A 13150-nucleotide genomic window follows, 5' to 3' on the forward strand; every position below is an offset into this window, starting at 1 on the left:
ATAAAGTATCTTTTGCTTTCGTAAACCGGTTTAACCCCGTGGCTTGAAGGGCATCAGTTTTTGTGGTTCAGAGTTTATACTGGGGTGAAGTGGAGCAAAAAAAACTAAGGAGGCAAGAGAAGCAGCAGTAGTACCCCATTTTGTATTCAAACTGCTGCAGAACCAAACAAAAGTGTGTGTGTGGGGGGGGGGGCAATCTAATAATTATGGCAGCTGCTGGGTCCCTGGATGACCTCTCCCTAGGAAGAGTGGACATCTAAATAAAAAAAAATTTACCTGATCACTTGTCAGTGACATTTTAGGGCAAAACCTGGTCAATGTCAGTGACGTGAACTTGTCACTGACAAGTAATCTGATAATAAGCTATAAAAAAAATCAAAATAGTTAATAAAATGCTTTGACTATTGATTAATGACCTTTTTGGTCACTAAATTGATCCATCTCACTTCAATAGCCAGGAATGGCGAAGGATCACTGACAACGTATCCTTATTTTCCTGCCATACAGTGGCAGTACGACTGGGGTAGTGTTCTCTTCCTAGTGGATAAGAAGCTAAAAGGATTTAAAGGGTTAAGTCACGGAGAACTCCTCCTACTTACCCATAAAAACCGGCTTCCCCTGAACAGCCCCAGTTTTCTTCTTGTCCCATACAGGGATGGACTTGAAGCTATGCTGGGGAATTTCCCCCCGAAGATCAGAAGTCTGGTGAGGCACATGGGTTGTTGGCTGGGGGTTTGCAGCCTCCGATTGCTCCCCGGGTGGTGAGCAGAGCGAGGTCCCCACCGTAACGTTGGACGTTACGGAGGGTTGTGTCAGTTTTTTCTTCGCGGCTGGCAGAGGAGCGTGCGCAGTAGGTGGAACGCACGCCTGGGTGGCGTTGCGTTCCACTGAAGATCCGATCGTGCTACTGAGGGCGCCAAATTCAAACATTTCTCAGCACAGGATACCGTGTCACCAGCCCCCCCCACACGGTTCTGAGGATTTGGAGGTAAGATTTTTATCTTTTCCTTCAATATTCTCTTCCTCCAGAAGATTAAAAAAAAAAAAAATTATATAAAATTTTTATTTATGCTTGTATTTTGTCTTTAACCAGATGTCTAGTCCGGTGTCACCTGGAGATAAAGACAAGAAATCTGCTCCCATTCCTAGAAAGTCCACTTTTAAATCAAAGCATGTGGCTTGCTCTGAGTGTGCTACTCCTCTGCCGGATGGATGCAGAAAAAAAGATGTGTAATGCCTGCTCGGCAGAGCAACTCACTAAAGACAAACAAAAGGACTTGCAATCCTTCCTGGGATGGTTTCAGGAAAACCTAGCACAGACCTTTGAGGCGTTCCAGGTCTCTGTGGCTCAAGCTCAGTCGAGGGTTTCGGGTAAATCAAGGGTTTTACTATACTTCCCAAGTTGAGACAGCTAATGGAAAGAGAATGGAAATACCCAGGGAAGAGGGCTTTTCTCTCCAGGCATTTTAAGCATCTCTTCCGGCTTCAAAGTGAAGAGCATTGGGATGAACCCCCCAAGATGGACGTTCACATAGCCCAGCTGTTGAAAAAGACGACCATTCCCATTGGAGGTGTCTCAGGTCTGAAGGACTCAATGGATAGAAGAGTCGAGACTTCTTGCCGGCGCATATTTCAGGCAGCAGGTGCACAATGCAGAGCGGCAGTGGCCAGTGCAGCAGTGTCTAGAGCACAGAGTTGTTGGATACAGGCCCTGGAGGATTGTTTACCGGATGATCAAGATTCCGAAATCTCCAGACTACTAAAACATTTCCGATTATCCAACAGTTTTCTTACAGATTCCTCTCAAGTGTTGGTGAAGATATCCGCTAAGAATATGGGGTTATCGTCTGTGGCTCGTAGATCCTTATGGTTGAGATCCTGGACGGCGGATACAGCCTCCAAAGCATCTCTATGTGACTTACCTTTTGAGGGGAGTAAATTGTTCGGAGCACCATTGGAAGATTTAATCAAACAAATGTCGGAGACCAAGAGGGCTCTTCCTCAGGATAGACGTCCTAGATGGAATAGGAGAAATCCGTACAAGACAACCAGGCCTTTCCAGACGTCTTCCAAATCGCAGAATTTTCAGAATTTCTATGGAGACAGAAAGTTCCAGGACCGTCCCAAAAAGCAAGAGAAAAGAAAGTTCTGACAAAGTGGGAGGAAGGCTGCAGCAGTTCAAGCATATTTGGGAACAGACTACACACAACAGTTGGATTCGGAAAATCCTTTCAGAGGGGTACAGGATCGGTTTCTTCTCCCTTCCCAGAAGTCAGTTCCTGATCTCTTTATATCCTTCCTCGGTGAAAAATTTAGCTCTACATTCGGCGAGCCTATCTCTCCTATCAAAAGGGGTTATAGAGAGAGTTCTGATTTCGCAACGCTTCCAAGGAGTCTATTCCAGACTGTTTCTAGTCTCAAAGCCGGACGGATCCTTTCGACCCGTTTTGGATCTAAAAAGAGTCAACAGCTGCATCCAGTATCGCCACTTTCGTATGGAGAACATTTCTTCAGTCACCCACCTTCTTCAGAAGGGAGACGTCATGGCTACTTTTGACCTGAAGGACGCTTACCTTCACGTCCCAATTGAGGAGATTTCCAGAAAGTTTCTCAGGTTTGCAATCCATATAAAAGGAAAAATTCATCATTTCCAGTTCAAGGCCCTTCCGTTCGGTCTGTCGTCGGCCCCAAGGATCTTCACAAAGATTTTGTGTCCCTTGACGGCTTCTCTACGGGAAAAAGGGATTTCCATCGTTCCTTACCTGGACGACTGGCTCATCAAGGCCGAAGCTTCAAGGGAGCTCCGGGCGGATCTAGTCACCACAATGCACTTGCTGGAAGTGCACGGCTAGATTATCAACCGCAGCAAATCCAACTTCATACCTTCCACCAGGATCCAATTCCTAGGCCTAGAAGTGGATTCGATTTCCCAACGTATATATTTCTACCTTCCGAAAAGATCAGGAAAATCATGAGAGGTCAGATCGCTTCAATTACATCCGACTTGCTCTACCAGGAAGGCCATGAGCGTCTTAGGTCTACTGACAGCCTCCATCCCAGCGGTCAGGTGGGCAAGATCTCAACTACGTCCCCTTCAGTGGGATATTCTTCGGTGTTGGTCCAGGCGAGAGGACGACCTAGACCGGGACATAACTATCTCGAGTCAGGTCTTATCCCAACTTTCCTGGTGGAGGACCTCTTCTCATCTTTCAGAAGGCCTTTCTTTTCGTCCTTGCAATTGGATAACTCTTACCACGGATGCTTCCGGTATCTGTTGGGGCCCCATTTAAGTTATCACTTCAGGCAAGGAATCTGGTCTCCGGAAGATTTGCTTCGTTCGTCCAATTACCGGGAACTAAAAGCGGTTCTTCAAGCACTAGTAGCCTTCAGGCCCCAATTGGAAGGTCGTTCCGTGAAGATTCAGTCAGACAACGCTACAACAGTCGCGTATGTAAACAAACAAGGGGGTACACGAGTAAGGAGCCTGCAAGTTCTTTGTTCGGCCATAATGAGTTGGGCCCAGCTTCATCTGGAAGACTTATCGGCTACCCAGAGGCTGTGACAATTGCATTGCAGACGATCTAAGCAGGCTAAGATGGTCTCAAGCAGAGTGGTCCTTGACCGAAAGAGCCTTCACCTCCCTGGTGTCAAGATTTGGCCTTCCGGATATAGATTTGATGGCCTCCAGGCGAAACAGGAAGGTACCAATGTTTGCCTCAATCAACAGGCAGGATTCGCCCGACTTCCTGGACGGTCTGTCCATCAAGTGGAACTTCCATCTGGGATACGTGTTTCCGCCTGTCGCATTAATTCCCCGTGTCCTCCAGAAGATTCGTTCGGACGGGGCTCGGGTATTAGCCGTTATCCCATACTGGCCGAACCGCAGTTGGTTCTCCCTCCTAAGTCAACTGAGTCTAATGTATTGGGAACTACCTCCCTCAGATCAATTGTTGGACTTCGGCAATCTTCCTCCAGATCATCTCCAGATGTTCAAGTTGACGGCCTGGCTACTGCAAGGATGATTCTTCGTGATCAGGGTGTTACGGAGGATCTTTCTGACTTGCTGTTACGATCTGTCAGGGGCTCTACTTCAAGAATTTATTTTGGGGTCTGGAAGAAGTTCCTGCTCTGGTATGCCGCTAGGGATGTTTCGGTTTTTCCTCCTTCCATCAGCTCCATTTTGATGTTTTTAAAAGATGGTTTTTCTACGGGCCTTAGTGTCTCGACTCTAAAGGGTCAGATATCGGCTCTAAGTCATTTTTTTCTTGAAGACCTGGCTTCTCATGTACTGGTTAGACGTTTTTTTAAGGCCATTACAATTCAACGTCCTCCGAGAAGAACTCACTTCCCGTCCTGGGATCTTACCGTAGTAACGTCGTATGCTCTGCTCCGTTTGAACCTCTGGAAGAAGTGTTGTTGAAACTCATCTCGTTAAAGACTGTGTTCTTAGTGGCGATTACATCCGCCAAAGGTGTAGGTGAAATCCAAGCCCTCTCATCCTCGGACAAGTTTACCATCTTCCATCAGGATAAAGTTGTTCTTCACCTGCAGCCCTTCTTTCTTCCGAAGGTTTTGTCAAAATCCACTATTAATCAGCCCTTGGTGCTTCCATCATTTTTTTGTCTCCTTCCTCTTCAGATGAAGCTAAGTGGCACATGTTGGATGTTAAGAGAGCCCTGGAGTTATATATTGCTAGGACTTCCTCCATCCGTTCCACCGACCAGCTTTTCGTTTCGTGTTCGGGTAAGGCTGCCACTAAGGCTACCTTGTCAAGATGGATCATGGAAACAATTCACATGGGCTACCAAGTCTCTGACCTACCTTTGTTATCTCCGGTTATGGCCCACTCCACCAGGGCCGTGTCTGCTTCATGGGCTGAGAAGGCTTCCGCTTCTCCAGAGGACACTTGCAGGGCAGCTATGTGGTCATCATTCGATACATTCGTTCGTCACTACCGGCTAGACGTCTTCTCATCCTCGGCAGCAGATTTTGGGCGTAAGGTGCTCCAAGCTGTTGTTTCCTGAGGTTTTGGTTGCCCTCCCTTTCTTTCGGGATCTTGCTACATCCCAGTCTTACTGCCACTGTATGGCAGGAAAAATGGAAATTTTTTACTCACCGTAAATTCCTTTTTCCTTAATACAGTGGCAGTACGGATTTCCCTCCCTTTTTTACCTAATAATTTTTGCAAGCAAGTTGTGTGTTCTTGTTACTTACTGGGGCTGTTCAGGGGAAGCCGGTTTTTATGGGTAAGTAGGAGGAGTTCTCCGTGACTTAACCCTTTAAATCCTTTTAGCTTCTTGTCCACTAGGAAGAGAACACTACCCCAGTCGTACTGCCACTGTATTAAGGAAAAAGCAATTTACGGTGAGTAAAAAATTTCCTTTTTTACGGACTTACATCTCCTATATTTTCATGTTACCATGGAAGCAGATGTATTTGACCTTTATAATATAGCTTAATTATAACTGCAGAATATCACAGGAATTACATCAGATTTTTTCCGTAACGGGGGCACTGAAATAGTTTATTCCTCTTATGATACATTGGCTTTTTAAACATTTCCACTCTTCAAATAGATTTTTAATGAGGAGTCTTAGTTAATGCGTGTAGGGTATGCAAAACCTGAAGTTCATCTTGTTACCTAAGCACATCCACTTTGAAGCTAATATCCTTTCTTGTCATGTATCATGGTGTATCCATTTATTTGAAGTTAGAGATTTTGTATCACTCACACAGGATGTTGATAATCAAACTATGGATTTCAAAGTGTTCTCATTCCTGAGCATTATTACCCTAGTTTTGTTGATGATGGATTACAGAAGTGTTAGCAAGTGTGGATTATCTAACCCCAGACCCCTTTGCTATTTATGGGTATTGGTCTGGGTTTTACCAAATCCAAGAAGCTGTTATACTTTGTAAGTGAGAACTTTCTCCAAGGTTAGCTACAAGATCCTAGCAATAGGGGGGCTGGTCACATTTAAATATAGGTCTCTGTCTTTTCTGTGTTACTTGCAATTCCACATACGGCCACCAGGGCCTACAATAGCAAGGTTGCGTCTAAGGGTGAATTATTTTGTTCTGGACATGCACTGCATTATCATCGTTGGTCTGTGTGGGGTGTTTATAACTACTCCATGGCTTTCGGCAAGGATTTTATTAATCTATTTTTATCTAAGCATACAATTTACATAATAAAATCTCTCATGATTTTACCTTAATACTGCAACCTGTAAGCAGTGCATCGATTTCACGCCAGCGCTACAAATGGTATTAATGCAAACCTGGGTAAATTAAGCCCTGAATGTTAAATATGTACTTTATCAACTAGTTATCTGAATTTTCCAATTTTCCTTGTTAAGTGCCCTAAAGGTTCGTATTGGCAGATTGTGTCAGTGTATAATCTCATTTTGTTTTACTATCTCTTTTTTACTTGAAGTTGGTTGATGCTGTGTATTTTATTCCTCTGGTTGTCCACCCTGATGGGGAAAAGCATTATTAAATATACATTTGTATTTGCGAAGGTGTTAGCTCGTCATCTCCGAAGGCATCTTGACATGGACAGAAGGTGTTGACCACTGTGCGAATTTATTGCTCGTAGATATAAATAATTTAGGAACCAGCCAACTGTGAAATCCAAGTTGCTGTCTCTGAAAAGTGGCAATTATTTATACCATATAGCTAGTCTGTAAATATTTATTGGGGGCAGCTGGAGGTTAGTCAGGTATGGAATCTGAAAAGAGAAAACTATAAATATTTTTTTTATTCAGAAGCCAAAATCCTACTTGAGACCCTGACTGGGTAAACCCGCCAAATCGTGCTTCCTTCTGCCGAGACGCCAGTGGTTAACCCTTTCAGTGCTAGACTAGAGCTGGCGAGACAAAGCAGAGCAGCAATCTAATGGAGTCATGCTGGCACTGTAGCTAGCGAGACCTTGGCTACACAGTGCTAATACTGTCCTGAAAAGGACAATAAGTTGTCATAGCAGCCCACCCCAATCATCAGACATAACTAATACTGAGATGGAAAACACAAACTCAGTTTATTTGGAACAAGCACAGCTATTTATATACAAGAACATAATTAGATCAGGGGTATAATCCCATCACTTCCAGACAGCGCCTCCATACAGTTCTTTGCTGCTGTTGAAGGAGATGCTCCATGGCCAGCAATGCCCACCGGGCAAAGGGTCACTATTTCAGGGTGATCCCGAGGGAGTGGCATCAATTCCGAGGTACCAATGTAGAGCTCATGGTCTGAGGATGTTTTGTTCCAAAAGCTTCTTGATCCAAGTGATGACGGGGCCCTGAGCGATGGCGTCGGAAACGTTCCAGTAAATAGCTGAGTTCCATAGCCGCGGCTGGGTAAACTCCGGTCCTAAAGATGGGTAATAAAACAAGGGTTCTCAAAAAAGCTCCCTCTCCGTTACCAACTCAGAGAATTGCCCACCACGAGCATAGTGTCAGTACCAGCTGTTAAAGAATGGTGAGGAAGAAGAGGGAAGGTCTACTGTTGCCAGGGGCGGGCTGGGCCGGCGGGCTGGCTGGTCGGCCGGCAGACGAACATTCATGGCAGCCGCAGTTCAAAACTAAGCGGCTGCCACCGGGACTGGCCACCGTGCCGGTAGCGTACCTGGCGGGGGACGGTCCGTCTGGAGTGCCACTCACTGTCGGGTGCCGGCACGCCTCCAAAAACGATGCGCGCGGCAACTGTGGCTGTGTGTCGGGACTTGATGTCAAATCCCAGAGCACAACGCTGAAGCCACCGTCTTCCGCGCTCTCTGCACCGGAAGAACGGGACGAAGAAGAGGAAGAACAAAGAGGAGGAGGAAAAGTGACAGTGACAGAGGAAAGGTAGGACAATATTAGTAAGTGTGTGAGAGTGATGGGTATTATGCTGTAGTTTATGATGAATGTTTGTGAATGAGGGTTTCAGATTGCATGGAAGTGTGGGGGGATAGCATGGCAGAGGGAGGCTGTCTAGGCATGATAGGAGTGTAATTGCTGTTATCAATTTTTTTTTTCCGTCCATCTGTGGTGTGTTAACAACACTTTTATTAAAAGTAAATTACATACCAAAATTGGACAGAAAAATTCAATAACAGTATTAATATATATAAGATTGCAAACAGCAATCACACTCCTATCATGCTAAATCAGCCAGCACATGCTAGAACCTGGGCATGATAGGATTGTGATTGCTGTTAATTATATATATGTATATATATTAATATTGTTATTGATTTTTTTTTTGTCTAATTTTGGTGAGTTACTTTTAATAAAGTATTTTAAAAGGTTTTTTTTTTTTCGGTTTTGGCCAAATGCTGAATTTTCAGTTTCGGTCCAGAATTTTCATTTCGGTGCATCCCTACTATGTACTAAGCCAGTCACTGAAGAGTTAGGCCTACACCACATCAATGTTTGGCTTAGTATATAGTGATAGGGGTTGTAGTGCAGTATTGTCAGTGTCTGGCTCAATGTATAGTGATAGGCACACATTGACAGTGGTACCGCATAATCCCTAAGTATATAATGATAACAGTTATGCTGTACCACCGTCAATGTGTGCCTCAGTATAGAATGATAACAATTTTGCTGTACCCCTGTCAATGTTTGCCTAACCATAGAAACTATGCAGTTTTAAAGTGTGTGTGTGGGGGGGTGCCACACACAGGATCTGCCACAGGTGCCAAATACTCTAGGTACGCCCCTTGCATCGTGCGGCAGTCAGGCCCAATGGCCATTCTTCAGCTCTTCGTCCCACGTTTTAAAAGGGGTGGGATAAAGAGCTGAGGCACGGCTATTGGGCGGCACGGTGCGTGCACGCCAGCCGCTTTAATTTCATTAGGCACCGGTGGAGTGACTGCCGCACGATGGCCGCTTTCAATGTCGCTCGCAGACGCTTTGGTGGCGCAATGGGCCACTTGACTAGACTTGCCCCCCAGGCCTTAGGCTGTTGCAGCAGGAGTGGACCTTACTCCACCTTCTGCCCAGGTGGAAAAGAATATGGCCATCTTCAATGACTATGTTGTTGATGATGACAATGACCTGGACTTAGATATATGAACCAGACTTAGAGGACTCAAGCAACACATCTTACACCAATAATTTGTCTGTAAAATGTGTGGCTCCTTCCAATCTTCAGAAGCAGCAAACCTATGCCAAGGGTTCCCAACATAGACAATCATCATGAACACAATTATGGAAGAAAAAAGCCCTTATACCACTGTTACCTCATCTGGTGGGCAACGTCTTGGTAAAGTGTGGGAGTATTTTGAGGCTTGTGCAGTGCAATATGCAAGTTGTGGTGTAAAAGGTAGTAAGCAGGGGTAAAGTGAAAGGATATTTACCAACTCTGGGACGAATCAACACCTATGTACACAGCACAGTGCAGCTTTGCATCACGTGGAAACTAAAGGCATTGACGACAACAGCAAACCCAAAACAGCTGCCACCAGCAGCAGCTGCCAGGGCAAAGGGCTTGGTGCAACCTCAGCCTTCTTGAGGAATGTTACCGACTCCCAGAGACAGGTATAGACATTCACTTAGTTTCTGTTTGTATCAAGGGGATCTGGACACATTTGTAATGGCAATTTTTATTGTTTACTTTGAGGCGGTTTAGTCACTACGCATCCTTTACTATTTTAATCCAGCTGCAGCCTTTGTATTGTTTTCCTCTTTTTTATAATTCTTTTATAATTCGTGCTATTTCATACCACAGGGAAGAACCGTTCTCATCACTTGCATTTTCACGTCAGCACAGACAGATAAGAACATTGCATTTCTCTTATTTGCCAGAACATTGGCTTAGTATTACCCGCAGTCACTTGAGCCGCCTGTTTGACATTATCATTTGTCTAATTACCAGCTCTCTCCAAACAGCATCATTAAAAGGGAGAAGAGTCATGGTTATGTGTTCTGCAACCTCCAATTAGCAATGTGGAGTAATAAATACATTCTGTGTGTTGTTTTTCTGTTGTTGCTTTAGTTAGGTAAATATCCAACACAATATTACTGTACGCTGTATATTACAACATAAGGTTAATTTTATTGGGTGACTATGCCAACCCTATTTGGCACAGCTGCCTTAGAAATGGTACACAGAATGAAAGCACTTTTCTGTGATATAATTAGAGTTTGATGAAGCTTAGAGCGTATTCCTTTGCTGATGACTGCAGATAAGCCATGCCAGCGCCACACGTAGTAAAGCAACTTGTGCTACTCACTGAGAAGTTACTGCGGTTCATTCTTCTATAACCTGTTGTAATTTAGTTAAGGGTCTGGGAAAGAGGGTATAATCCATGAGAGTTGATAATAACCCCGTGTCTTCCAGTGCCAGGAAGGTACGTGTGATCATGACATCCCAAATTGTTGGCATTTTGGCTAATAATATCACTTCACAGGCAAGAATAGCTTTAGTAGAAAGAAACAGTGTAACGACTTCAATCAAAGTCTGTTTGGCATTATTTCATTAATAAGATTTATGTAATACCGGTGATATGTCGAGAAGTTTGTGTTTCTTTAACTTGTTGAGACATTTAGGATTTGACAGGAGGGTCTCCAAGAGAGTTTGCATAATCGTTGTGGACCAGCCAAGTTCTTCCTACAGCAGAGGTTTACTGGTGTAGAATGTATAGTTAAGTCAGGTAGATGCCTTCTCACTCATTTAATTATACATTATACAGGGCTATTATACAGGGCTAGCTCAGTTCTTCATGCTGTAGAAACTCACAAGTGTTGGCCGTTCTTAATGAATAGTGAAGTGAGAGAGTTGCAACCACAGCTATTATTCCAACTATCCTGCAGACTCTCATCACAAATCTGCCTTTAGTGAATAAACCTGCCTGCATTTCATGGCTATCCGAATAAAATATTAATGAGCGGAATGGAATTGAGATGTCACCACATTGCATGTCGACCAAAGCAACAGCTCTGTAAGAGTCGGTTATCACCGTGGGAATATCATCAGTCATTTATAGCCCTGAGCAACTAAACCAAAACATGATTAAATACTCACCCTTTCCACAAAGTTCCACAGTATGTTAAACAGTGTTAAAACTGGTACTGATGGAAAACACTTGAATTAATATACTGGAGTTAATCAGATTTCAAAGACAATGGATGAGAGCATCTGCAGCAACGAGGTTGTAGCTTCTAGGTCAGGTAAGTTCAGGTAAGTATTTCATTCATTTGCTCATTCATTCATTTTGAAGAATCCATATTACGGGACTCATAGAGGGTTAGGGTTACTTAAAGATTACTTTAATATTCTTTCATCTTTAATGGGGTGTCATTGACCAAACACTTAAAACTGGAGCATGTGTTAAATAGTGGATTTTTGGGGGGAATGAGTATTCATTTCTCGATAAAGATTAATGATACCTTTCAGTTTTTCTTTTCTTTTTTATTTAACCAAGGTTTTGTAGACCTTCTGAACATGAAAGTTCTTTATAAGTTTATCTAATATACCGATCTCTACCCTAATTTGTATTTTATGTAAATGATTTGCATGCAGTAAAGTGCACTAGAACTCCTGTATGCATTTAACATAGAAATAGAACTTGGGTGCTAAAGGGGAGCTCCAATATAGTCTCTTAAAAATATTACTTACAAAAAATCTAATTCCATCCTTTTCAACGCGTTTTCTCAAAAGAATGCGAGAAACAAATACAATTGAATAGAACATCTTATGAGCAAAAATGCCATTACTAGATATAAATATGATGTAAAAGATCTTTTTTTAACATCTTAAAAGATTCTAAGTGTGATGTAGCATCATCATGGGTTCATGGAAACATCTTTCATTTAATTTCTTAAAATAGCTATGTATATGAGTTAGGTCCTTAAACATTACATTATTAAAGGTGCTATTCCACTTTAACTGAACTCTAGCATAGAAGCACATTAACCTTAGCAGATGTGTATGATGACAATTATGTGCATGACTAATTTGTCACATTTGAATGAAACATTCCGTGAAAATGTATGAATGAGGAAAGGTACTGGGTGTTAAGCAGGTGCTAGGAATGATGCTTCATACAATACATATATTGAAGGGGTCTGACAAGACGAGAATTGACAGACTGATATAAACCGATATATTAGGTGGAGAGAGCCCCGCTCACAAGCTTACAATCTGGCAAATGCTGCATGGTGCACACTACTCTTAAAATGTGGGGCAGTACAGGGTGTAGAGGTGGCAGAAATGGCTGAAATGGGCATTGTCTGAGCCAGAGCCTGAGATAACACAGACTCATCCACCGACGACGCTGCCATGTCTCATACTGGACACGCATGAGGTTTCTCACCTGCTCAAGCATCTCTCGTTCCGATTGGCCAACACCAGCTTACATGTTGTAAGAATCTGTATTTTAGTATTATAACAATATATATTATTTTTCGTTAAGCTTATGATGAGACTTTAAAAGATCTTTAATTTAATGTTTAATTTTTATTATATGTTTTTCAAATTGTAGCGCAGATCATGTCATTTGAACCCAATAAGAACATGTTGTTACTGAGTTCAATGGGTCTAAAACGCTTAGTCACAACAGTCAAGTTCAGGCAAGCTTTACCTAATTCAAAGTATCTAAGCATGAATAAAGTTCAGATCTGGTCTGGCGAGTCTATATTTTACAATATATAATTTTAAGCATTCTCTTTACAATCCAATACGTTGTGTTCAAGGAAAGTCTATCTCTACACATTTTCGGGCCCCTTTATTTAACAGATGATCTTTGATGAGGTCTTGTATTAAAATTGAATCAAGAAATATTAGTCCTGGCATTTGGACAGGAGGCTGATCAATGGATGTAGTTATGTTTTAAATTTTAAGGATGCTATTTTTTATAACGCATTTTTTGAGAGGTTACGTGGGCAGGGAAAGTAGAGCGCCTGCTTCAAGTGTTTAAAATGAGCATTAAAAGGGTTTGTTCATTAAATAGGTAGTTGGCAGTAGAGTTTGCAGAATAGTTGTGGTTTCCAGTACTTGAATTCACTATGCATTAAAAAGGGCCATCATTAGGAAATTCTCTGCAAGAATGACTGGCTGGCCCTGTATAAGGCATTGTTCAATCAGCGAGGTTTCTGTAAGAAATCCCACTGATTTAAATGTGATTTAATGAGAAGCATACTCAATGTTCTTGGAGCTGAAT

Source organism: Spea bombifrons, chromosome 3, assembly GCF_027358695.1.
Source record: "Spea bombifrons isolate aSpeBom1 chromosome 3, aSpeBom1.2.pri, whole genome shotgun sequence".
Lineage (NCBI taxonomy): Eukaryota > Metazoa > Chordata > Amphibia > Anura > Pelobatidae > Spea > Spea bombifrons.